Below are 27,819 nucleotides of genomic sequence, written 5' to 3' on the forward strand. Positions count from 1 at the left end.
AGAGAGAGAGATTTTGGAATGTTTAAAGCACAATATCCGTCATCGTGAAGGTTAGTCAATGATCAAGCCCAGACACCATAAAGTTCCGATACAAGAAACAGTGTAGTCCCAATAGGTCTACCACCATGAAAGATTAGAGCTATGCCTACAAATGTTGCATCATACAACCTGAAATTCCTAACCTTTAGTATGATGGTTAGACAACACCATCGACATTAGGATTTTTTTAAATGTGAACTTTCGTGTTACCTGTGCTTTAGTGCTTGGTGTCCAGTGAAAACCAGACCCTTGGAAACGTATGAGCTAATGAACCCTAACTACTTGTACATTTGACATGCTCGACAAGTAGAAAATCGAGAACCAAAGAATGTTCGGAGGCACCCGGGAGCACGAACATGCTAGCTGTACACCTTTAGGAAGACACGTTCTGTATCTAGCAGGTATCAAATGAGACTCTCTCAATTATTGCAAGAATCTCTGCAACTGGTCCACAATCTAGAAATAGATGGGCTTGCAATTCGCCATGGTCACCTCAAAAGGGCAATAGGGGCACTTGAAATTTCTGCTTTTTGAGAGCTTTTGAAGTGATTGCTTGCAGAGTACATGTCCACATGGCATAAGCATGGGCGGGTTTTCAGCTGTGCTCTGTTCCTTCGAGACAGGACATGCAAAAATTGAATGAAACTGATGCTCTTTGTCCAGTTCAATTTCTATGGGTAGCTGTTTTGAGGTCAGCCACTCATGCTTTCTGTTACCAAAAAGAGAGACCATCTTCAAGAATGTGGGAAGCGCTTGAGTACCAGCCGATATAATCACTTGCAGAGCACTTTGATAGGAGTAACCGATAAGATTGCAGCAATCTTTTGTAAATTGAATGCCGATGAGATCCCAATTCAAGGGCTGGACCAAATCCTGATATGGTGAGCGGTCCAAACGACCAACATAAACTAGGCTACCCATTAACCTCTGAATCTTCCCCATATGAGAGGTCACAAATCGGCTGAAATTAGCCTTGGCATACTGAAGCGCATGTAGGTGTGAGCCTTGTTGAAGAAGCTGCACAAATTGGAGCTCATGCAGATTGAACTCCAAAGAAGAACCCTTTTTCAGAAGCTCCTCATGGTGTGCCTCTGCCCAAACAAGAGCTGGCTTCAAATTATGCCCCTTCAACTGTTCCAAAATATGGTGCATATCATGAAAAGCAGACTTGAAAGGTGCATCGGACACTTGCGATTCTTGCAAGAAGCATTCGCCCAGATCAGATTGTCCGAGCCTGAAAAAGTGCATTGCAATGACCCTGTTGATGATGTGTATGTTGAAATCAATTCCCATGTGTGCATTTGCCAGATCTGCACGGAAGATCTTGTCCAACACCTTACCATACTTCAACAGCGCCAAGTTCACCTCCTTCTGTGCTGATCCTACCGGATTCATGGGTCCTATCTCATTCAATATCACTTGCAACTCGGAGTAGATTTGTCTAACTTCAGATCCTTCAGCCTCTGCACCATTGTGAATTTTCCTTGTTGCAACATCTATCTCATGGGCTAATCTGTTAATCATTTCTTCTGACTGATTTTCACAAAGCTTCTGCCTTTTGTAAACCCGGTCATAAGCATCCCGCATGGGTTCAAGGTCCATTTCTCACTGGTTACAACTTGGAAAAACTGTAACAGCCAACAGAGAGGTGTAAGGACAGCCTGCTCCTAGGAGCCAACCACAAAGCAGCCATTTTGATTACCCAACTAATCGATCTTTTCAAGCATAGTTGTTTCATACACCAAGCATACAGCATTTGCCGTAAAAAGTATGATTCAGACCCATAGAAAATACCATAAATCGAATTTCATACGCCATACAGAAAATAGGGGAGAAATATAACATTTCCCATTATCTTTAAAAAAATTTGGGCGCCCAAATTTTTAAGCCTTAGTATCAAATCGGATCATACTCCCTCCTTTGTAAACATATGATTGGGCACTTACACATCTGAAAAAAAATATGCTTTTAAGACGCCATGCAGATCTTTAACTTAAATCAACTTCGCCAGAGAGCTTTCAAGAAAGGAAGCTTTCAGCTGATATCATTTGGACTCATCTGCTTTAAGCTGTTCTAGTACGTCTTAACTAACTGCATACAATGCTGGAAAACGCCACTCTCTTCCCTGGAAGAGCGATGGTCACAAAGCTTTTGCAGATTGTCCTTTGTATTGAATGGCTGCCCTCCTGATAATCAATCACTCCAAATTGCTGCACATCTGAAATTAAATGCATGTCATAACCAGATAATTTCATGTGTTCATGCGACCTCCTGTCCAAAGACTGGTCAGCTGCATTAATGAAATAAAAAATATAAGAATCATCAAAACATGCAAAATTCATCAGTTAATTCAACCTTTAAGAGCAACCAAATGCAGGGTAATAGATTTGACTAGAATCACCAAAACATGCAAAATTCATCGGTTAATTCGACCTTTAAGGTACTCAAATGCAGCAAGGACCAATGGTCACAAATGAGACAGCAGGCTGAAGTTTGGTCTTTCATGTCAAAATAGCTTCAATTTGAGCCTGGCTAATGAACAATCATTCAGAAAAACTGTAAAGTCACGCAGTAACCAAGTGACCTCTCAGTCTATGTCTACAGACTAGTTGGTTGCATTTACTAACATACTTTTTTGGAGATACCACACCACATGCAGCTTATAGTAATTTAGGATCACACTTTCTTGATTGAAGCTTTCATACTAAGCAACCCTTCAACCCAGCCCGGCACTCTTTCCTCGGACTATCTTCAGTAGAGCAACATGCAGAAATAGCTTCTGTCACAAAGCAATGCCATGGCATGACCTGACAGGCCCAGAGAAGGAAGAGGAGCAGCCAAACTTGACCGAGAGGATGGAGCCGGAGCAGCAAAAAACGCAGTGCAGAACGCAGACCGTATGTTGCTGACGTGGAAGTCCGTTGAAAGCATCAACTCTCAGGGGAGCTAATTTTCAAAAGCAGGAGTTTTTAGCACCATATAAAGCACGGAATTGGTGGGCTGGGCGCTGGAGCTTTTCGGTGCAGATATGAAAGCATTGAAACTTGATACCAAGGGCTATCCTGGGCGCCCATTTCAAAAGCTGGACATTTTAGGCACCATGAAAAGCAGCCTCAATGCCTTTAAATTTGAGGAGCTAAAAGCAATGCCATGGCATGACCTAACAGGACCAGAGAAGGAAGAGGAGCAGCCAAACTTGACCGAGAGGATGGAGCCGGAGTAGCACAAAACGCAGTGCAGAACACAGATCGTACGTTGCTGACGTGGCAGTCCGTTGAAAGCGTCAACTCTCAGGGCTATTCTGGGAGCTAATTTTCAAACGGTGCAGATATGAAAGCGTTGAAACTTGATACCGAGGGCTATCCTGGGCGCCCATTTCAAAAGCTGGACATTTTAGGCACCATGAAAAGCAGCTTCAATGCCTTTAAATATGAGGCCTTGAGGGAGCTAAACTGTAACTATTTTGACTACAGCTATTGAAAATGATTTGTTTAGATGTGCACATGTGAATTTATGAAGCATTTTGGATCCAATTGATTTTTAGCAAGTAAATTCCCGATGAGGTGCACTATTAAATCATTTGTAGAGCACGCAAGTACATCCACATAGATGTAAATGGGTTTCTAGGGCCTCAAAAAGAATTGATTTTTAATTCTCGGAAAGATAAAGGTTTAAATTTACAGGTGCAGAAGTGTATGGCAGCCAAGCAGGCGGAGTCCTACATGGATTGCAGTATTGAAAATATGGCCAGGGAGATATGCATGCAACCCTTCGATCTAGCATGTGCGTATTTGGCTCGTCATGAAGGGTCATGAAAGGTGTAGATGAGGAAAATATAATTGAGCGCACAATTTTGTTGGAGAGCATTGAGCCCTTTTCAAAGAGGCAAAGGATGGATGTGCATAGAGAGGAACCCTCCATCAATTCACATTATGCGAGAAAGTCACAAGCGATGCATGATGTGGAAAATGCACAACTTTCAATTGAAAATCCTAATGCAACCCTTGGATCTAGCGCGTGCGTATTTGGCTCATCATGAAGGTGTAGAGAAGAAAAATATAATTAAACGTACACTTTTGAACATGAGCCCTTTTCAAAGAGGCAAAGGATGGATGCGCATAGAGAGAAACCCTCCGTCAATTCACATTATGCGAGAAAGACAAGCGATGCATGATGTGGAAAATGCACAACTTTCAATTGAAAATCCTAAGGCGCATCTATCACAAACTGGTGACGTGGCAAGCCCCGGACAAACAAACACACATGCTAGGTGCTGACGTGGCACTACGAACAACAATACGGACCCCCGAAAATTCCGCTAACATGCTGACGTGGCAGTTCTGTACGGATAGGGCCGGATTTTGCGCTGGCTGTCGTACGGATTTCCCCAAATCACGCTAATGCTTTTACTGGGCATAAAATTTGGGGATCAGTTGCTTTTGGAACAAACTGCTTTAAGGCTTCTGAGTTTTAATTGCTTTTGGGGCTCTGCTTTTGGTATCCCTTGTAAGAATAAAAGAGCCCTAAGGGCCTCACTCTTGAGAGCATCTAGACGTAGAGTCTGAGAGCAGAGGTCCCTGCGGGAGTTGTACTTTGCTCAAAGATTAATATAAAAGAAATACCGAAAGGGGCGCCACTCTTTGAGGCCAATCTCTCTTGGCACGGAACTACGCCGGACCGTGTCGACCAAATTGAACTGTGAATTTATAAAGTTGTGAAGTATTTGAAGTGATCCTCTCTTGTGTCACGGCACAATATAGATTTGGGGTGTGTAACAGACTTGGACACTCCAAGTCAAGAATCAATCACGATAGCACCAAATAACCACTTCAAAACAATTCACAGATCACAAAAGATTTACACTGGCCCGGCGGAGTTCCGTGCCTAGAGATATTGGCCCCAAAGACTGGCGCCCCTTTCGGTATTTCTTTTTGTATTAATCAATCATCAAAGTACAAGAGAGCGGTTAGGGTTTCACTCTCAGACTCTGCGTCCAGATGCTCTGAGAAGTGAGACCCTGACCACTTATTTAAAGGTTACAAGGGATGTCCAAAAGCAGAGCCCCAAAAGCTTGAAAGCAAAAGCTCTTTTCCCTCTCTCACAGAGAGCTTCTGAAAGCAAAAGCAAATTCTCTCTCTCTCTTAATGAGAGCAAGAGCTGAGATTTGCATCGCTCAAAAATATCCCAAAAAAAAAAAAAACTCCGCGATTTCCGGAAATTAGGGTTTTTGGCAAAAATTAGGGTTTGCAAGAATTTTTAGGGTTTCTGTTGTCCGCCACGTCATCACTTTGTGACGTACCCCCCTCTTGAAAGCATTGTGATCGGCCGCGATTACGCCTGCAAAACCGACAAAAGCCATAAACCGTCTTAGCAGACACTGACTGTTAGTACCTACGTACTAGGAACACACATCTAGCACATGTACAAAATCGACAGTCTCATCACACGACATCACAGGACATCACCAAACATCACAGGACATCACATGACATTCAACATTCATTCGGATCTTAGACCATGATTTATCGGCGATGTAGCTAGCAATCACATCTAGGTCCAATCGGGACCTCATCGATGTCCGATTGACTAACCCCTATTGCAACCATGTCTATTCGAGATCAATCAGACCAAAATGCTGCAGTCATTTCGGCTATTAGTTCTTGCACTCAAAAGAAGTGAAGAAACAAATCAGTATCATTATCAAGAATTCCATTTCATAAAGTCATCCAGCAGAATATCGTAGCTATCAGTACCCCTGAAGCTCAAAGAGACATCAGTGACTTTAGTATCAAAATCGAGGCATCTGGTGACAAAGGAGCGGAGGGGAGTCATCCCACTGCACCAGATCTCCGGCCAAGCTGAATTCTGGGTTCCGTTTGGAGTAGACTATGCTAAACCAAAACATCGAGGTAAAGTTTCACAATCCGAGGAGTATCTGCTAGGTCCTCCTCCTCCATCCACTTCGCATCAAATGCAGGAAAGTTCTTGAAGTTAAACAAGAACCGCCTTCGGACTTTACCTTTCTTCGTATCGTTATGTGCCAAAATCTGTTCAGGAACAAGGATCTCCTTGTTTTCTTCCACTTCGGGTTGCTCATCGGGCTCCCCATCATTAGGCACATCACCCTTAACAAGTTTCAAGAGACTCACATGCGATGCATTGTGAATCCTCCAAGTATCTAGCAGTTTCAATCAGAAGGAGACATCATTTATCTTGTCAGTGATCTGGAAAGGTCTGTAGTATCGCATACTAAGCTTTGGAAAAAGCCTCTCCTTTCCCTTTTTCTTTCGTAGGCGCGCCTTCTCAAAACGTAAGAGCACCCAATCATCCTCCTTCAATTTCAAGTCGCGACGATGGCGATCCGCTGCCTTTTTCTGTCGTTCTTGAGACTCCTGCAAAGTCTCGCGAACCTTGGCAAAAGCCGTATCCAAATCTCGCGAATATTCATCTGCTTCAAACATCTAGTCTTTCGTGCTCAGGAAGGATGGAACCTTTGCAGCACTTTCAACAATCTCACATGGCGTCTTCCCCGTCGAAGAGTGTATCGTGTTATTGTAGGCAAATTCCACCAAAGGTAAGTTCTTTTCCCATTGAGTCTTCTGATCCGAGATACAAGACTTCAATAAATCTAAAATCGCTGAATTGGCAATCTCAGATTGCCCGTCAGTTTGCAAGTGGAACGATGACGAGAACTGCAACCGCGTGCCAATGTTCTCCCAAATTGCCTTCCAAAACAAACTCATAAATCTGGGGTCTCTGTCGGAGACATTCGTCTCAGACGTGCCATGTAATCGGAAAATCATCGTGATCATTCAGTGTTCTCGGGAGATCAAAAATGAAATCCATTTCAATACTTTCCCAGTGGCGGGTGGGTATGGGTAAAGGCTTTAACAATCCCTGTGTCTTATGCCTGTCAAACTTGACCTTCTGGCATACTGTGCACAACTCTTCTACATCCTTTTTGAGTCTCGGCGAAAAGGAGTATCTCTCTACCCCCTTCATGGTGGTAGCAATGCCGCGGTGACTCGTAAAAGGTTGAAAGTGGCATTCAGTCATAACCTTGTCCCTCAACGGTTGTGTAACGCACAACAGAGTCTTTTTCATCAAGTAGCCTTCCCGAAGGGAGTATCCAGTTATTGTCTCCCCATCCCGTATCCGTGTGAAAATATCTGCAAAATTTGTATCTGTGGCATACTGATCGACCATATCCTCGAAGCTCCTATCATGTATCACAGAAATAGCCAAAACCAACGGCTTCTGAGACAAAGCATCTGCCACCACATTCTTCTGTCCCTGCACATGGACAATCTGGAAGTGAAACTGTGACAAGATGTTCGCCCACCGCATCTACTTTTCCGAAAGCTGCTTCTGTGACAAGAAGTAGCGCAAACTCTGATGGTCTGTAAAGACCGTAAAATCCGCTCCGAGTAGACAATGTCGCCACTAAGTAAGAGCATGGATCACTGCCAAAAGCTCTCTCATAAATCTGTGTTGTCATCTCCGGCCTAGAGAACAATCGGCTCTCGTAAGCAATGACATGGCCTTTTGCATCAAGACCGCACCCAGACTACGACCACAAGCATCACAAAATACTTCAAATGACTTTTGCAAGTCCGGTAAAGTCAACTTTGGTCTTGTAGTCAATCTCTTGTTCAATATCTGAAAGGCAATCACCTCTGTGGATCCCCACGAGAAAGGGACTCCTTTCTGTATCAAGATATGCAAAGGGGAAGCAACCTCTGCAAACTTTCGTATGAACCGCCTATAGTACGAACACAATCCCAAGAAGCTTCCAACTTCATGGACATTCTTCCAATCGGACCAATCACGTATAGTCTCTATCTTGGCCGAATCCAGTTGCACTCCTGCTATTGAGACAAAGTGTCCCAAAAAGTGTATCTCTGAAGCAAATGATCTCTGTGTTCTGCCTCATTCTTGGAGAAAACAATGATATCATCAAAGAAAGTCCCAACAAATAGCCTGTACTCTCGAAAAATCCCGTCCATCATCCGGTTAAATGTCGCAGGAGCATTGGTTAAGCCAAAAGGCATCACCAAAAAAAAGTCAAATAACCCAAAAGTCATCCAAAAAGCTGTCTTGTGGAAGTCTTCCGACGTGATTCGGATCTGATGATATCCACTCTTCAAGTCAATCCTGCTAAAGCACGAGGATCCCTGTAACCTGTTGAGTATATCATCGATCCTAGGAATCGGAAATCTGTTCTTGATGGTGATTTTGTTGAGAGCTCTATAATCAATGCACATTCTCCAAGATCCGTCTTTCTTCAAATCCAACAACAATGGAGAGCAATACGGTGAAGTACTAGGCTGGACAAGACCCTTTTCCAAGAGGTATTTCACTTGGTTCATAATCTTTTCAATCTGTACTCGACTCACACGGTAAGGTGGCCGGTTCGGTGACGTGCTTCTAGGTATCAAGTCAATGGTCTGATCTTCAGGCCCTCTAAAAAGCAATCGGCATGAGTGTGGAGAAAAATCTTGGCGTTCTTTTGTTCACGTCAAAACATATTCAACCTTTGTCCATCGTTCAATTCTCTCCCCAAAAAAATGAGTAAAGAAACTGAAGTTCATTAAGTACAATCTCTGAGCCCTTCATTTGTCAAAGTCGCTTTCTCGGCCCGGTAGTCAACCACGGCGTAGTTCTGGTGGTACGAAGGGATTCCGAGTAGAACGTCACTCGCATGCCCTGAACAACCCTGTCATTGCAAACGAAGTTTGCCAATGCTCGGTGTAATAGCAACATCCCATCCGGGTGCCAGTCTAACTACCTCCGCCTGTGGCGTCAGTCTGTCGGGCGTAATTCCAAATCGAGCCGCCAATTCCAAGTGAAAAGAAGTTGGCCTTGGCTCCTTCAAAAGAGCTTCCTGATCCTTCACTTTGCCCCAAAAGCGGCAAAGTTTGTACTTTCATTCATTTAATTCGGTTCAGGTCCCACGCCATGTGGTACCAGTTCTGCTTTTTATCTGCCTTTTCTGCCATGTTCCTCAATTGCTCTCGAACTCTCAGGCCTATCGTCGTTCTTATCATTCTGTTCTTTCGGTGCCTGTTTAGGGCACTTCGCGAAGATATGTCCATGTTCCCCGCATCCAACACTTCCTGATGAAGCGAGCTCTCTCCTCAGAAGTAAGCTTGGGTCGTGCATCCTTTTTCTCTGGTTTGCCCTTTTTCTTTCTACTTTCATTCCCAAAAGTCTGTTCGGCTCGTTGTGTCATGGCCTCATCTGTGGGGTAGGTCAGACTGCCAGAGTGAATGGCAAAGCCCCGCTTCGCATGACTCATCAACTCCTGAATAGAAGCTGACTTCTGTTCCAAGCAGTGATCTCGGATCTTTGTAGGTAGACCCAAGGTGAACCGCTCAATCTGTTCTCTGAAGCAGATCTTCTTGAATGAAGAGGCGGGTAGAAAAGAGATCCAAAATCTTTCACAATAAGCATTGATTGTGTCTTTCTTGGTCATCCGAAGATGGTTCCATGCAGCTCGTACATCTCGTTCATATTCTTGCGTCAACCAAGAAGAAATAAAAAGCTTCTTAAATTTCAGCCATTTAACCGGCGCAGTCTTGTTTAAGAGAAGAGTGGACCACCAAGTGCGAGCATTCCCCTTAAAGCAAGAGGCAGCTCTGCGAATCTTAGAGTACTCTGAGTAGCGTCCTCCCGCGAAAGCGATGTCCAACTGCTGTATAAAAGACAAAGCATTCGAAGCATCTGAGTATCTTGAGAAAGTGTCAAATTTAATTGACTGTCCACCTTCCTTAAACTCTCGGACTTTCTTGCTTTTATCTTACAGAAAGTCATACTGGTTTGCTTTATAAAAAATTCTTCTTGTTCGCTTAAAAGTTTCCGTCATCACAATCTGAGTTGTCTGTAGAAGAGTCCTCAGTAGAACTATTAGTCTCTGGGCGAGATTTAGACTTCTTTGCCTTTCTCTTGCCCTTTCCGAAGCGTTGCTTCTTGCTTTGCTTTTTACCTTTTCTGTCTTCTTCGCTCAAATCCAAGGAGCTAGAAGAACTGTCAGAAGAAGAAGAAGAAGAACTGTGTACTCCTTCAAATCGAACACGCTTCTTATGTTTCTTTGCTTTGTCAAATGTCGACTGACGACCCAAATAACCTTCATTAGGGAAGACCCAATGATGACACGCGGCCAAACGCCAAAGTAATTTGCGTAACCGGAACTAGAAAGGCAAGCAAAAACTCTTGCTTAAGGAATCAAGGCATGTTCTATTCAATAGTTCCAGCTGCGGTTTCCTTGATAGCTGAAAGTTCTTCGAAAGTATGAAAAGCTGGAGGACTGTAGACCATCCATTCAAATATGGTTGAATTCTATTCACCAGCCCGAGGACTTGGAGCACACCTGTTCCCATCGCTCAAAGTTTTAAAAACTACTATAAAAAAACAAGGGATCCCCAATACGAAAACATAAAAGCCGAAACTACTTAAAGCATTCCATCCAACGTAAGAATCTGGATAATCAGGGATGCGACATGGCATACCCGAAGGACCTAGGAAATGCATGAGAGAGAAAGTCGGATTCGCTCCAAAGAAAGTAATCCAAAGATAAATTTAACCCAAAGTCTCTAGGTATTAAAGACCAGGCATTTTACCTATCCAATAATAGAACCCTACAAATAAGGCAAAAACAACTCCCATAAAAGATGCATAATAAAAATATGCAACCACGTAGTAAGTATCGTATAAAGCAACGTCTATCCCGGAATTAGCCAAAACTATACCAGTAAGTCCTCCTATAGTAAACAGAGAAATAAACCCTACTGCAAATGACATGAGTGTTTTGTATTATATCGAGCCTCCCCACATGATAACAATCCGACTAGGAACCTTGATTCCAGTAAGCACGGCGATAGTCATGATGGCCGCCGTAAAGTAGGCACGTGTATCCACGTCTAAGCCTACACTAAACGTATAATAAGCCCAAGCAGTAAATCCGAGAACTCCAATACTAATCATGGCATACACCATGCCTAAATAACCAAAAACAGGTTTTCTGAAGAAAGTAGAAACAATGTAGCTAATGATACCAAATCCTGATAGAATGGGGATATGAACCTCTAGATAACCAGGGAGCCAAGGAGGATGCTAGTATGAGATATGGTCCCCTCCTCCAGGACGGTCAAAAAAAGTGATATTAGAGTTTCAATCGGTTGATGACATGGTAGTTGCACCTGCCCGCACGAGAAGGAATGGTAAAAGTAGGAATGATGTCACTAAAACAAACCAAACAAATAAAAGTAATCTATACATGGTCATTCCAAGCCCACGCGTGTTAAGGTAATGGTTAGAAAATTAATGAAGCCTAAAATAGAGAAAACACCTAATAGGTAGGGACTGAAAATGGCTAAATCAACAGCTCCTCCAGAATAACTGGTTATACTACTCAAAGGGGGATAGCACATGTGTTAAATAGCCTCAGCAGCGTTATGTTCACTCAATACTATACGCCATATGTTTCCGTATGGATTAGACTGTACCTTTATCCATCACCCTGTCACAAAGCTTTTCCCTTGCTCTGGAGAATCCAATCTCTCAGTTCAAACTTTTCCCAATTATTCTTATAGCAGATGGCTTAGCTAGCATCCTTCGATTTAATACACTTCCATGATCTTATGTGCATCGACAAACCCTACATCAAGCATCTTCCTGACATAACGTAGTAAACCATGGATCGTACTTGCTTTACGCAATAAGGATACTTCAGCCGTACTTGCGTCTTAGAGCATGATGCCAAAACAGCTATCTTTATCTGTCATACCTACGAGCCATCCGCGGAGTGATAGATATCCCGCATTGAGTCTCTGATGGGAGGGCAAACCCCCCCAAGCAGGTTGTCCTTTCGTGGTAAAGATTTATACAGTAGTTTGGATTTTCAAGGTCTGCGGCCCGGCTTGGCTTCTTTCTTTGTAGCGAGGACGTTCCCGCATCGAGCGGAATTACTGTTCCCCACGTCTCCACAAGGCACGGCCTTTTTTTTTAACCGTCCACCCAATGCCATTGCCCACCTCTACTAGAGCTAAGTTTAATATTGGAAAGTCAGTGCTTTTCTTTTGCTTTTTGCCATGCTTTTTGGCTTTCTTCTGTGCGCCAAAAAGCTGAGCAATCCCTGCATTAACCACCTCTTCTAGTTCCTTCTTTGAATATTGTTTGGGATCAGAAGGTTTCTTGAAAGCAGATTTCGGGGGTGGTGTAGTGGTTTTCTGCCACTACTCATGCACTTCCTGAAAAGAAGTCTCGCTCATATATTTTGAAAATTTGGGATTCTTCGCAAAATTGAGCATCATCTTCGTTGCATCGCCGATCAATTGACGGCGCTCCATCTCTTGTCTCTCCGCCTGAGTAGGCCGAGGCGGGCCATACTCTCTGCCTGAATCTTCGTTGTGATCCCAGCCTGCATCTCCAGATGCAGAGGGAGTCGACTGATCCTTGCGTGAAGCCATAGGTGCCAGGGAAACAAAATTGGGTATCGGATTTCCCATAGAAGAGAAATCGGCCGTGCTCTGATACCACTGTAACAGACTTGGACACTCCAAGTCAAGAATCAATCACGACAGCACCAAATAACCACTTCTAAACAATTCACAGATCACAATAGATTTACACTGGCCCGGCGGAGTTCCGTGCCTAGAGATATTGGCCCCAAAGACTGGCGCCCCTTTCGGTATTTCTTTTTGTATTAATAAATCATCAAAGTACAAGAGAGCGGTTAGGGTTTCACTCTCAAACTCTGCGTCCAGATGCTCTGAGAAGTGAGACCCTCACCACTTATTTAAAGGTTACAAGGGATGCCCAAAAGCAGAGCCCCAAAAGCTAGAAAGCAAAAGCTCTTTTCCCCCTCTCACAGAGAGCTTCTGAAAGCAAAAGCAAATTCTCTCTCTTAATGAGAGCAAAAGCTGAGATTTGCGTCGCTCAAAAATATCCCACAAAAAAACCCAAAAAAATGCTTTTTTCACCTCCATGATTTTCGGAAATTAGGGTTTTTGGCAAAAATTAGGGTTTGCAAGAATTTTTAGAGTTTCTGATGTCCGCCACGTCATCACTTTGTGACAAGGTGCCCAAGTTTGTTACAGCATCAATCAAGTATTGAGCTGCATATTCACTCTGGTCACATGTCCCATGTAAAACGTTCTTTGAGGCATGCATTTGATAGGGATAAAGTGGGAGAACACATTCCTGCACAAATGGGTGATCATGTAGAGCAATTTAGAGTGCAAAGTTGTGATTTTCAGCTGCCTATACCTCCTCCAAAAGGGGAAGTAATGCATCAGCCAACAGCTCCATCTACGTGTCATTGGGACTTGCAACACTAGTGATGCAAACAAATCCATGGAGCCCAAAGACTTCAAGCCTCGGAATAAATCCATGAAATTAGATGCATTCTACGGTGAATATGATGCAAGCAGAGTGTTGGCATTTGTTGCCCAATTTGATATTTCTTTTGGCATTCTTCACCAAAACATCGATGCTTCGTCATGTAAGTATGTTTTTGAAAGGTACAGCTGCACATTTGTGGATATCCGTAAAACTATCACCTAAACCAATCAAGAATTGGAAAGTCTTTAAAGAATGCTTCTTTGCTCAATTCCTACCTCCAATGCAATGCAAACCGTTAATCAAAGATGGGACAAAATTGGGCAATCAAAGGGCAAGAAGGTTCTTCAATATGTAGAGAAGTTTTGGGAAGCTTTGCTACAAGCCTCTCGGTTTTTTGCCTATCACTGAAGCCGAGAAGAAGAGAAAGTTCATTGGAGGCTTTCTTCCTACATACCAAAAGGGCACAGAGTTGCATCCTAAGGATACTTTACCTCAGCTTATTGCTTCGGCTCTTCCACAGAGGCATTGGAATCAAAAAATTTGCAATCCGGCAAGGGTGTGACTCCTATGAAGTGTTGGAGGTAAATACCCACAGATCACTCTCAATCTCCTCCAAACAGTTTCCAGTGCGTAGCTCTACTCGAGAGCTTCGCAGATATATTTTCTGTATATTTTTAGCCCACCATTTTGGGCATGTACACGCATTACTTTACCTTGAAGCATTCGATCTAGCATAGTCTACTCCAATAGAAGCCCGATTTCCGCATGGATGAATCTAGTGCAGCGGGCTTGCACAAGAGGGGAGTCGCTCCGCTCCTTTGTCAACACATTACCCCGATTTTTTGATATAGAGTCACTGATGTCCCTTTGGGTTTCAGGGATACTACTGGGCTGACAATAGTCTGTTGTATGACTTTATGAACTGGAATTCCCGAAAATGTTGTACTTGACTTGTTTGAATGCAAGAACTGAAAGATGAAATGATTGCAGCATTTCGGTCTCATAAATCTCTATAGACATGATTGCAATAAGGATCAGTTAATTGGGCATCTATGAGGTCCCGATTAGATCTAGATGTGATTACTAAATACGTTGCCGATTAATCATGGTCTGAGATTTGGAATGAATTTATGTGATCTGTCATGTGATGTCAAGTGATGTCCTACAGAAGACTAGAGACTCTAACCTCGAGAAACCCTAGGAACGGGGGTCCCACCTCATGTCAATCTATCGGGTGGACAACATTGTGGAGTGCATCGACGAGAAAAAGTACGTTTACCTCAAATACGGCTAGGCATAGCCACAAAATAGCCCCCACTCCCTAGTTTGCTCCTAGGAGATACTGAAGCCACCACCAGACAAGAATCTGAACTCTAACACATGCCGCTAAGTTACATGAACACGAGTCTCGTCCCTCCAAATGAGGAAGATGAAGATCGAGTCCTTGCATTAAGTTGTTCTGCAAACTTCTCCAACTCCTTGGAGTAAGAGACCCATCTATAGGAGCCTTTGGCCGCTCAATCTTGTCATGCATCATCGAGATAAGGTCATGGGTCTCAAATACTGCCTCAATAAGCACCTTCCAATCCTAGTAGTTGGTGGCATCTAGCTTTTAATGCCATGGAAACATCAAAAACACCAGAACCTTCCTCTCAAGTACCCTCCTGCAACCCCTATGTATGAGTAGACTTTCGCAAACACTCCAAAACATCATCCACTATGTCTACGTATACTTCTTCTATGTCTTCATCATGAGAACTCTCCACAACATTCTTTTGTCAAAGTCGGCAATGCAGAAGCGTGTAGACCAAGGTGAGAAAGCAAAGAGAGAGAGAGAGAGAGAGAGAGATGCACTGAACCAATCAACCAAGGCAATGAGATAACATATGATAATACAATGGGGGCTAAGGGTTTCTTATATAGAAACCTCAGTAAACTGCCCTACCCAAACTTTGACAAATAAGTGAAATAAATCCCTAAAAGCCAAAATAATACTCGGTTCACACTAGGCAGTTCACTTGAGATGCCTAAACTTTAACACCCTCTCTGCAGCTCATAGTGGACATCAATAGTGAAACCAAGTCAATGAAGAAGCTACCATGGACACCCCAACAACTGCAAACTACTGGATACACCTCGGTGTTGCTCTCCTCAACTTTGTACCTGAAAGAAATGCCATCTTGAGCATCGGTTGCCTCTGTAGAAAATCTGAACTGCAGACAAGACTACGTCCAATAATCCCCATTCGTGAACTGTGAACATATCACATGCAAAATATAACACTCCAAGATAATGAACTCTGGAACACATCCTGTCCATGATCCGACCAACAATAATGAATTGGCGCGCCTATCCATAGTGTCTTTGATATGCCTGATTGGTTCCCTGCCAGATGCATGTGCCTTGAACTCCGACTGTCACATGACACATCCAACCCTATGTGTCCGTGGACAAGCTACAGCACGACCAGGGTTCAGTCAGTCTAGAATAGACAGTGATCTGGCACTTTTGTGAGTCTGTTCGCAAACCGTGCATGACCAGTCACTTAGTGTAGATGCATATCCTATGGTTGCACACAGCATGATCATAAGCATTCCCATCAGAATCCTTCAGGGGATTTTTCCAGTGCATTTAGCCTATTTTTCCTATTTTTGACATTTTTCACTTATTATTTTTAAGTGACTTTTGTTAGAAAGTAGGTAGGGCAAATTGAGTAAGTTTGTATATATGCAAACCTAGGCTAGCACTAATTGGCAGAAGAGGCAGCAGGAGCACTCGCTCAACAGGCAACTTCTCAGCAGAACCCCAAGCCCTAGCGTTTTTGCTCCACAGATCCCTGGCGACAGAAGACTCAACAAGAAGCCTAGCGTTTTGCATTTGCAAGGCATCGGGCGAGCAGAGCCATTTTCAGCCCTAGCGTTTTTTATTTGCAGATCAGCCCAAGCGTTTTGCAGATTTACCGCGACGGATCATCAATAAACCCCAGTGTTTTCAGTTTTCAGCCCTTAGACATCGCAGATCAAGTCCCGAACCTCATGGATCTCACCTTCCCGCAGCAGTTTCTTGCCGCACGGTCAGTTTCCGCAAGGCTTACAGTTTCAGCCCGGAAAACGCAAATTTCAGCATCTACATTTTGAGCGCGTCGTCGTCGCATCATCGCCATCGACATCGACATCGTCATTGACATAGAGTCAGAATTCAGCAGATAGAAGATTTGCAGATTTCAACCCTTAGCGTTTTCAAATTTCACCCGTCTTGTCGTCGTCCACATCGTCGGCAAGTCCAAGCATTGTAGAGATTTGTGCAATCATAAGTAGACCGCTCTCGCCATAGAGAGTGGGGCCTTCGGAGGAGGGTTTTACAACGTCTCTGGTGTCGTATTCTCTTCTCTATCTCTCAGTCTCATTCACTTCCATTCACTGTGTCCATTCACTTTGTTTTTGTCCATTGCACTCTCTCACTAAAGAAATGGAAGGCTCTCCCTTCCGTAAGTAAAAGGAACCCTTGAGGCACAGTTCGGAGCACTCATCTTGAGCAAAGTTCAAACATTCATTCCGCTGCACCTTACATTGGTATCAAAGCTTTGGCAGTGTTTTGTATCACTCAAGGAAAGAACCACAAGAATCACAAGAAATTTTTTTTTGCTTGTTGCGGTCGCACGAACCCAAGTTCGCTTGGGCGTGTCGATTTCTAATCGTGTTTTTGAAGAGTGACAAGAATCCCAAGAAAGAAGGGCTTGTCAAGCCTCCCCTTGTGCCTCTTTTCACTCATTGAGAGCGGACCGTGCACTTAGCGGCCGGCCAATCGACGTGAGGTGGGAAAAAGCAACCTTGGTGTGAGCGCAAGGCCACCAAGGGGTGCGCCCGCAAAAAAGAGCATAACTCAGGGGAAGAGAAGATCTTTCTCTAACACAAATTGCAAGCAAACGAAGACCCTCAAGAACCTCAAGAACTCAAGAACCCAAGAACCGCAAGAACCCAAGTTCCTCGTGAACTTAGGAACCCAAGATCACAGTGGATAGTCATTACTCGAAGCGGAATGGCTACTTCGCTAAGAGGTGATGAGCATGAGAGAGGCGAAGAAGAATTTTCCCACCAGGAGGTTTTCCCAACCCTCCCCCTTCCCCATCTACGTCAAGGTTTGCACTAACTCCTATGAAGGTTTTGGACCAGATGTTTATGGAAAGGAAGTTAGAACGCGAAGCAAGACAAGCAGAAAGAATGGCAGAATTTGATCGTGAATGCAAAGAAAGAAAATCAGAAATGGATCGCAGACACGCAGAAAGAAAAGCAGAAATGCATCGTAGACACGCAAAAAGAAAAGCAAAAAGACAGGCAGCCATAGAGCGTGAGCATGAGCGAGCGCGACACATGCAAGAGTTGTTGCGACTCTTTTCTCAAGTGCAGGCACAGATGCAAGAGATTCGAGAAAAGGAGACTCTCTCAGACTCTTCTTCTCCCAAGCATGACACACATGATTTGCATGATGATTTGAATGACAATGATAAGCATGATGATTTGGATGATAATGATGAGCATGATGATTTGCATGATCAAGATGTGATTTCTCACAAGCATGATGATTTGCATGAAGATGACGTGATTGTTCACAAGAATGATGAGTTAGTTGATGCTTTTTCTAGCGAAGCTAACCTCGTTGCAGATTCGATCAATCACAAAGGATCGATCTTGGCTCTTGAGCCTAGGTCCAAAGCACCCCCTTGAGGAAGAACCGATCTTGGCTCTCAAGCCTAGGTCCAAAGAACCCTCACAGGAAGTATTATGTGTTCGCATGATTAGTAAGAGAAAGATTCAATCTCATGGTTTGCATGTGTGTGGTGAACGGTTTGACACTCCGTCTATTTGTTCATCTACATTGCATGCACAGTCTTTGAGGAAGACAAGATTTTTTCCACTCACTTTACATGGAATAGGTATGTTCATGGTTTTGTGTTGGAAATGGTTTCAGGAATTTTCAGCCATGGAGATTCTTGAAGAAGAAAGAAGCATGACTCTCGACGAAGTTGAAGCATTGAAGGAGCCACAGAAGACTGTCGCTTTCGGCACGGCCCAAAGAAGAAAGCGTTGCAGACCTTTATGAAGTTCAAGTACCGCACGACCCACACATCAGAGTGGGCCGACGAAGAGTCCCTTCCAGGATTCCGGATGCTATTGGCGATCTCCCTCGACGCCATACAGTTCGGTACCAGTACCTCACTTTGAAAAGGAGGGGATGTCACGTGACATATCCAACCCTATGTGTCCGTGGACAAACTACAGCACGACAAGGGTTCAGTCAATCAAGTCAGTCTAGAATAGAAAGTGATCCGGCACTTTTGTGAGTCTGTTTGCAGACCGTGCATGACCAATCACTTAGTGTAGATGCATATCCTCTGGTTGCACACAGCATGATCATAAGCATTCCCATCAGAATCCTTCAGGGGATTTTTCCAGTGCATTTAGCCTATTTTCTGTATTTTTGACATTTTTCACTTATTATTTTTAAGTGACTTTTGTTGGAAAGTAGGTAGGGCAAATTGAGTAAGTTTGTATATAAGCAAACCTAGGCTAGCACTAATCGGCAGAAGAGGCAACAAGAGCACTCGCTCAACAGGCAACTTCTCAGAAGAACCCCAAGCCCTAGCGTTTTTGCTCCACAACAACCACCTAGCGTTTTTGGACCACATCAGCCGGTGTTTTTGCTCTTGCAGGTTCCTGGCAACAGAAGACTCAATCAACAAGAAGCCTAGCGTTTTGCATTTGCAAGACATCGGGCGACAGCAGAGCCATTTTAAGCCCTAGCGTTTTTTATTTGCAGATCAGCCCCAGAGTTTTGCAGATTTACTACGACAGATCATCAAGAAACCCCAGCATTTTCAGTTTTCAGCCCTTAGACATCGCAGATCACACCTTCCCGCAGCAGTTCCTCGCCGCACGGTCAGTTTCCGCAAGGTTTACAGTTTCAGCCCGGAAAACGCAGATTTCAGCATCTGCGTTTTGAGCGCGTCGTCGTCGCATCGTCGCCATCGACATCATCATCGACATAGAGTCGGAATTCAGCAGATAGAAGATTTGCAGATTTCAGCCCTTAGCATTTTCAGATTTTACCCGTCTCGTCGTCGTCCTCATCGTCGTCCACATCGTCGGCAAGTCCAAGCATTGTAGAGATTTGTGCAATCATTAGACCGCTCTTGCCATAGAGAGTGGGGCCTTCGGAGGAGGGTTTTACAACGTCTCTGGTGTCGTATTATCTTCTCTATCTCTCAGTCTCATGCACTTCCATTCACTGTGTCCATTCACTTTGTTTTTGTCCATTGCACTCTCTCACTAAAGGAACAGAAGGCTCTCCCTTCCGTAAGTAAAAGGAACCCTTGAGCACAGTTCAAAGCACTCATCTTGAGCAAAGTTCAAACATTCATTCCGCTGCACCTAACACCAACCTACGGGTCAAACACCAATAACTTGAACTCCTACACAAGGGTCCAAATCAATCATAGGGAGCACTGTCTGCCCCTCTCTGCCACTCACAAGCCTCCCTCTGGCTGAAGCTAGTGGTGACACCTTCACTTTGACCAGAAATCTCACATCGAGGCCACTGTGGTCACCGCCATGTGTGCCATGCCGATCTCCTCTATCAAGTCTTTATTACCGTACCCTCTGTCCAACTTGCCTTTGACTTTGTCTTCAAGTGAATTCTTGCTTTTGCCTTTGGCTTCCAACTCCCGAGCCAAACAAAGCGTCGAATCACAATCATAATTGTGGACGTACCTCTCGGGTACTGAGGCAGCTAACTGAGTACTGGTACTGCCATCCGTGTCAAGCTTGCCCATGCCGTTGTCCTCAATCAAACTCACCCATTTGCCTTTAACTTCAAAATGTCAAGCCAAACAGTTGGGTGGTCTCCTTGAAAATTGTACCAGTGCATAGGCCGCTAACTCCAAGGTTGATCTACTCTCCATAGCTTTTAGTTGGTTGTCCGCACCCTCCTTTGCTGCTCCCCGACCGCTTCAAAGCCTTGCGCCTCCTCCACCTCGCACCTCCTCCGCACTTGCCGCACTCACCTTTCTATTCAACCCGGGGAATTACTGCTGCGTTTCAAAACGCAGGTGAGCAGCATTCTAACTTCGCGCAAGCACGGCAGCATGGGGTTGCCTTTCAAAACGCTGCTGGCTGCTGGAGGTAGATTGCTGCGAAGACAAGGCGTGAACACGCAGCAGGGCAAAACGCAAGGCACTCTGCTGTGCAAGCGGACGTGAACACGCAGCAGGCCTGTGCGTTTCAAAACGTTAAGCCAAAGAGGGGGCAGTTTCCGTGCAGAGAAGAGGTGCGGTGTAGGGCAGCGACTCCGTTTTAGGCAGCAGATGAAAAATGCCAAGGCCAGCAAGGGGAAAACGCAGGCTGGTTTGATGGCCAGTTCTTCTTCTTCTCCTCCTCCGGGATGCCTCGCTCCGCCAAGGTCTATGCCATCTGTAGCTCTGATACCATGTCAAAGTCGGTGATGCAAAAGCGTGTAGACCAAGGTGAGAGAGAGAGAGAGAGAGAGATGCAATAAACCAATCGACCAAGGCAATGAGATAACAAATGATAATACAGTGGGGGCTAAGGGTTTCTTATATACAAACCTCAGTAAATTGCCCTACCCAGACTTTGACAAATAAGTGAAATAAATCCCTAAAAGCCAAAATAAATATTGGGTTCACACTGGGCAGTTCAAGACACTTCAAGGTCGCAAAGCAGACAAGTGCAAACCGAGCTTCAAGCCTGCAAGCATCGAAAGGAATATCCAAACTAATTGCAAGTACATCCAAACTAATCGCATAAAATAGGTTTAAAACCAGCCTCCTCCACCAAACAAAGTCTCCAAGCGGCTGGCTAAAAGCCTATAGAGTTATTGGGGACTAATTGTCGCTCTCGGATCACCTTCTTGTCTTCAAACTACAGCCTAAATCTCACCCAACTCCTCGTACGATATCAGCAACACTCCTCGATCGTCTACCAACCGACAACCACAGGTACAAAATCGCAACAAAATCGCAGCAGACTCCAATCAGCCCCCTCCCAATGCAAAAGCGTTGGATCTGAGACAATCTTCACAACAAAAACACAATCACAACGCGTGCAAACTCACCTTGCAAGTTGGCGCGAGTCTCGGGTGTCAAATCGATGGAATTGTAAACTTGACCAGTTTTATAAACTCACGCAGATGTGATAATTGCCTTTCAGCGTGACTCACACCTATTCTAATTTCTAGCAAGCGCTGCAAATGCACATGGTTAGCTCATGTAGCTCGCAGAGCATAGGGCATGGGCTTAACTCATAGCTCCGTGTAGCTTTTTGTCATAGCTCCAAAGTCCCTAGAGATTCACGTGTGCAACCTCAATAGTCGATCCTATCATCCCTCCCAACCGGCAACGCATGCCACTTAGTGTGGATGGGGTTGATCTAGTGGCGATCTTAGCTTGACATAGAAACATGGGACTTGTCCCAAACAATAGGGATGAGGAACAAAGACGGGGCTTAGAGGGGAATCTTGTTTCCACAAGAGGGGTTCGAAACGGGCCGACTGTGTGGGGACGAGGAAATGGGAGATTAGTGAGAACGGGAAGCGCAAAAATGGCGTATTATGTTATTATGTGGCCCGATCTATGTGCCCCTTGTAGAGGAGATTGGAGATCTCTTTATGAAAAATCGATGCAACCTTGAGCCCTTTTACCTATCTAGGAAGGATTTTCTTGTGGCATTGGAGTCATTTGATCATGGCACTAGAGAAGGATTTTGGAGAGTTTTCGTGGGTGGAGACGACAAAATTAATAATCGAGGGGATCATTCTATGGCGCATTTGAGTAGGTCTAGTGTGATGCGAAGTGGCAGGAGTTACTTGACAAGAAGGTTTGGGTTTTCCCAATGTTCCACATGATTAAAAGGTTGGTGCCGTCAACTTTTCTTTTTTTTTTGGGGGGGGGGGGCCTCCCCATTTTGGCATCTTGTAGCACTTGTGTAGAGTGTTGTGCGCTCTTGAGTTTGTAGAGTTGTGCCCTGCCACACTCTATCTTCTCTCTTCAATGTATTCTCTCGTGGTGCACTTTTGACGAGGCCTGACAACCCTGATTGGATCATGAGCACGAGGAGGTGCTATTGATGATGTGTTTTTCAGCCAATAGGAGGGCAGCTCACAAAACACTCTTGCTGGTTGGCTGAAATCAGGGAAGGTAAAGGGCAGGTATTTGGCACAAACCACGGCACAAGATACCCTTCTTGCCTTCAATACAAAACCTCATAGACGCCCAATTCCTACCAAAAAATGCAGGTTATCAAGGTTCTTCGAGACAAAATCATGTTGGGGTTAAGGCCTATGTGCCTTGACCGGTCGCCCAGGTCATTGGGGTTAAGGCCTATGTGCCTTGACCGGTCGCCCAGGTCATGGGCGCCCGCCCACTGTTACCCTATACTTATAGTGAGTATACTGTATAGAGGACATTGCATCACGCAGAGTGGAGCAGGAGCAGGTTCAAGACTGTGTGCAGCTCGTTTTGGCCATTTTCGGGCTCTAAAACGCAGTTTTTTGCGTAGCTCCGTCATACAGAGTCAGATCTACATGATCCAGGAGTCTAGGTCAGGGTTTTGGCACGCTCCGGATGCGATGGTGATGTCTATTTGCTGAAATTATGCTTTGAATTACAGCAGGTACAGCAGCAAGTTTATTTGTGCACTCTCGGGTCCCAAAAACACTGTTTTTGGCATAGCTTTCACACCCGGACTCGGATAAATATGATCCAGGAGTCTACCTTGGGGTTTTGGCATGCTCCGGACGCGCTCGTCATATCAGAATTTTAAAATTCTGAACGCTGAATTTTCTGCAGCAGCAGTTGTTTATTGTGTGTCGAGGATTCCACACATGGTTTGCTCTCAGATGTGAGAGTGATATTTGCTGCAAGTTTCCTCACAGGTGGGAGGATACGATGTATGCCTTATGTGGTTTGATGCTCAGGGAGACTAATGTGATTGCATTTTTGAGCTCGGCAATGTATGCCTCGAGCATGTTTTTTGGCAGTCACAGGTAGAACAGATATTTGTGTACTAGATTTGCAGGTGTTTGCAATGATGTATGCAAAGTGTGGAGATTGGTGCATGCATTTGGAGTGCGGTTTGATGCGCTTTGGTTGCTCATGGTTTTGAGCGTGCAGTCAGTTTGGTTACTGGTTTTGTGGCCGTTTTATTGACGAAACTCTGGCGAAATTTTCCCAGGAGTTTTATGCGTATCATTTATGCGATCTAGGTAGAGATTGCGGGTTGCACTCAGCATTTGCGTGCGGTGTTCTCTGCAGGTGGGAGATTTGTGTGTGTGTATGCATCGATACCGCACAGTGTGGGCTTGGTGATTAGCTCACGGTTTGACAGGCGTACAGTTATCTTGGCACACTCACAAGAGTGAGTATTGTGATGTATGCTTGTGTGGCTACGAGCTAGGTAGCCGGATTCGAGCACTAATGGCTTGAGGTTTTTCAGCAGGTTTCAGCTATAGGTTTACAAGTTTACAGGCAGGTTTGAGGGCTTATTTGGATGCTGAATTTTCAGCCATTGTTTCCTCTTTGCAGGTGTCCATGTATGGCTCAGTTGTAGGCTGATTTGGGACACATTTGTGACTTGTTTATGCAGCTGTTTAAGAGCTGAATTTTGGGGCTGATTTGCAGCCATATCTTACAGCCATATTTGCAGACTTTTGTTGATGCGATTCGAGCCAATTTAGGGCTGATTTGGTTGACATTTGCTACTCATTGTTGGTTGCTCTTTTGCGAGCATTATGACTGATTTTTCATTTGACTTCCAACGTTATGGTCTGACACAGTTTGATGGTGTAGATTTTGTTGCTTGGAAGGAACATATGCTTGTTGCATTGACGGATTTGGGGCAGGATAAACCCTTGCGTGGTTTATCGGCGAAGCCCAATTCTATGCGTGATGATGATTGGCAGGATCTTGATGAGTTAGCCATGTCTACGATTTGTTTGCATCTGGTTGCGTCTGTTTACTGGCAGGTCTCGAGGGAGACTACAACTCATGCTTTATGTCAGAGTTTACATGCTATGTACGCGACATCCATGTCTACAGGGGAGTATAGTCCCACTTCTATGTCCATGGGAGAGATTGATCCCACATACAAGTCTCGACGGCGTAGAGACTTGACATGTTGGCATTGTGGACATAGAGGGCACATTAGGCGTCGATGTTTCAAGCGTTTGAGACAACGGAGGCGACAGATGCGTGATGCAGATTTGGGCACGACAGATGCTAGTGAGATCAGTACGGTGGTTACTGAGTATGCTTGTGACGGCGATGTCACATTTACATCTAGCTTGTCTTCAGACGATCTTATGCCTACGGATTGCATATCGGATTGCACATTGTCTTCACAGTGGTTACTAGATTCAGATGCTACTTTCCATGTCACGTCGCATCGTGAGTGGTTTAGCACGTTTTCTAGTGGGAGACTTGGTTGTGTGCACATGGCTGATGGTGTTGTGTATGACATTGAGGGTGCAGGAGACGTATGTTTGTCCTTGCCCATTGGTATGAGATTTACCCTGTGTCATGTGCGTTATGTGCCAGATCTGAGACGGGATTTGATCTCAGTCAGACAGTTACGGGATAGTGGATGTCGGGTATCGCTGCTTGAGCGATGTTTTGCGTTGCATCTGGGTTCGCTAGTGATTGCGAGAGGTGCCAGGAGTGATACAGGTTACCCATTGCATGTGGATCACGGGAGAGACGGTGTTGTCTCTGTGATCATGCAGCCAGGTAGAGAGCGAAAGAGCAGGCGAGTCTCTTTTGCTTGTGGGTTGCAGGATGCTTTGCATGGAGTGCAGAGCAGTGACTTTGTTGTGCAGGTTGCGTCTACGGATGCACAGGTAGAGCGGGACAGCTCTAGTGAGTCACAGCAGGATGAGTCATCAGAGGTGATGACAGAGATGACTCGCATGGATGCTGAGATGTCAGCTATTGTGGAGTCATTTCTTGATATGCTTATGCCAGAGCTTGATGCAGATTCAGGACAGATGGATACTCTTGGTACACATGTGATATGTGGTGGGCACGAGGAGTCACTCCAGAGCTCGGAGTCAGAGTGCCATGGTCTCTATGATAGGGGACAGGATTACCATGAGTTGAGTTCTGAGTTGGAGGTGGCAGAGGTTGCCAGGGTTGCATCAACGTTCAGTGTCCTCATGTACGAGATACTGATCTCGAGGCCCGACATAGCAGCTGCAGTGGGAGCATTTGCAGCAGGGTTGATTAGTTGTTCGATGACTGATCTCGGCATAGAGCATAGGGGAGGTTTGTAAGTATTGGACCGATACTTGCACGAGTGCATGAGCTCTTGTAGACTATTTGCAGAGCTTGGAGCTAGCTCTGTGTGGCTTCCGCAGCAGGATGTTTGTCTATCAGTAGAGCCGGATGCACTAGCTCATCGAGAGTCAGTGGGCATAGGTCGAGAGAATCTCTCACCTTCTATTAGTTGTACACTAGTAGATCTTGCTTAAAGGCACATTGGCCTTTAAGTGGGAGGTTGTTGGGATTAAGGCCTATGTGCCTTGACCGGTCGCCCGGGTCATTGGGGTTAAGGCCTATGTGCCTTGACCGGTCGCCCAGGTCATGGGCGCCGGCCCACTGTTACCCTATACTTATAGTGAGTATACTGTATAGGGGGAGCTGCCACTTCAGAGTCTCCCCACCCACATCGTGTGTGTGTCTCCTTCTCTCTCTCACTCTCTGTCTGTGGTGCTCCCCGATCCCCATCAAATCAAAGCACAAAACGCAAATTTCTCACGACAAAAGCGGAACCACAAGTCACTCTCTTGATGGCTAAAATCCTGCAGTGCCATCAGCTTCTTCTCGCACTACTGATTGCAAGGCCAGGGTCGTCAAGCTGTGGCTCTTATACCATCTCAGAAGGTGTGGTAATGTGGGAGCACAGGGGAGAAAGAGAGGAGAAGAGAAGACAGGAAAACACTAAAGAGAGAAGAAGGGGGGAAGGGGGGGGGGGGGGGGGGGGGGGGGGGAGAGAACAAGCCCTGCGGAACAATCTCTGCACAATAAGGGTGCTTCACTGCTTTACACAATCTTCCATGATGGGGGTGTATTTCTGGGGGAATCAAGCATATTGACACCACCCCTACATAGGGAAGGGGAAGTGTGACATGTACCATCCATAATTGTAGAATATGAAGGGTCAACAATAGAAAACCAGGACGCCCATTGAAAAGACCCACAAGTGGCCATACCAAACAAAAACTGGTAAATTCCCCCGTGATGCATAGACTTTAAAAAGGACTCACAAGGTCAAGAAAAACCACAAAAGAAGACAAGAAACCCGGAGAAGACCTCCAAAACTCTCAACATATGATGCATGTCAAGAGACCGCATCCAAGACATGAGAGTGAGTCGCGACTAAATGTTGTGAAAACATTAAGAAAAGTGGTAGCCTTTGGAGCTCCTCTCTTGTTGCATGTATTGAGAATATTATAAAGCTTCCTTGGCCAGCCCTTGCCTGTTACATCCTAAGTGCAGACCTCAAGATTGCCTCTAGAGAGAAGCTTCCCCTTGATGTGTTGACAATCATCCAGTGAGCAATGATGCATTCAAGGGAACATATCCCAAAGAAAAAACTCCTTAAGAATTCATTGTGCTTTCAAAAGTTCACCACATGGCATAAATGTCAACGTCGTTTTGAAATGTAAGTGTAGTCATAACTTCTTTCTAAAATGCAGGTGTAGTGTTCTTCTGTTCTTTGCACTGCCATACTTTTTCCGCATGTTATAAAACCACATTCAGCAGGCCCGAGTAACTACATGCCTCGAGAACATTAAAGCATTGCCAAGCATAATGTTTCCCTCCACATTCCCCATAACAACCCAGAGCTTGCTGCTCTTTGCTTCTATGTCCAGAAATCATGTCTCACGTGAACACTCTCAAACACGACCTCCCTCAACAACTTGTTATTCTTTCGAAAGTACACCGCACCACACTTGGCAAACATGTCGATCAAAGCATTGCCAAGCGTGACCAACTAACTTTGGGATATGTTGCGTAGAGACACACACACACACACACACACACACACAGAGAGAGAGAGAGAGAGAGAGAGAGAGAGAGAACTTACTGACTATGGACTTCTGTTCAGCAACCACTGCGGCTGATATCTGCACCTTCTTCTGGCAGCGATTTGCCTTTTAGCAGCAACCCTCTCTCTCTCTCTCTCTCTCAATCGTTCAAGACTCTATTACCTATGTGATCAAGGTTCCGTCTGCCTTACGACAGTTGTTCGATGCTTTGGATCCGCCTATAGGCTAGAACTTGAGACTTTCCCAATGGGGGCAAAGAAGAGTGACTCCTAAGCTTAGGTTTTTATTTATTCTGGCGCATCGTTTCAACATCCAAGTCATGTT

General features: G+C 44.8%; 1 pseudogene across 5 annotated transcripts; it reads right to left on the reverse strand.

The window, feature by feature from the left end:
* On the reverse strand, positions 1 to 27,819 carry LOC147456193 (protein RMD5 homolog pseudogene; annotated as a pseudogene). 5 transcript variants are annotated; one of them, XR_015188443.1, is made up of 4 exons: positions 27,658 to 27,817; positions 27,534 to 27,585; positions 1,986 to 2,257; positions 1 to 1,667 (listed from the first exon to the last, which is right to left on the reverse strand). The product of XR_015188443.1 is annotated as a protein RMD5 homolog pseudogene, transcript variant X4 (transcript). The 5 variants fall into 5 exon arrangements; XR_015188442.1 differs by having other exon boundaries at positions 1,986 to 2,329; XR_015188441.1 differs by having other exon boundaries at positions 27,534 to 27,819.

Source organism: Adiantum capillus-veneris, chromosome 6 (assembly GCF_014529385.1).
Source record: "Adiantum capillus-veneris isolate H3 chromosome 6, ASM1452938v2, whole genome shotgun sequence".
NCBI classification, from domain to species: Eukaryota; Viridiplantae; Streptophyta; class Polypodiopsida; order Polypodiales; family Pteridaceae; genus Adiantum; species Adiantum capillus-veneris.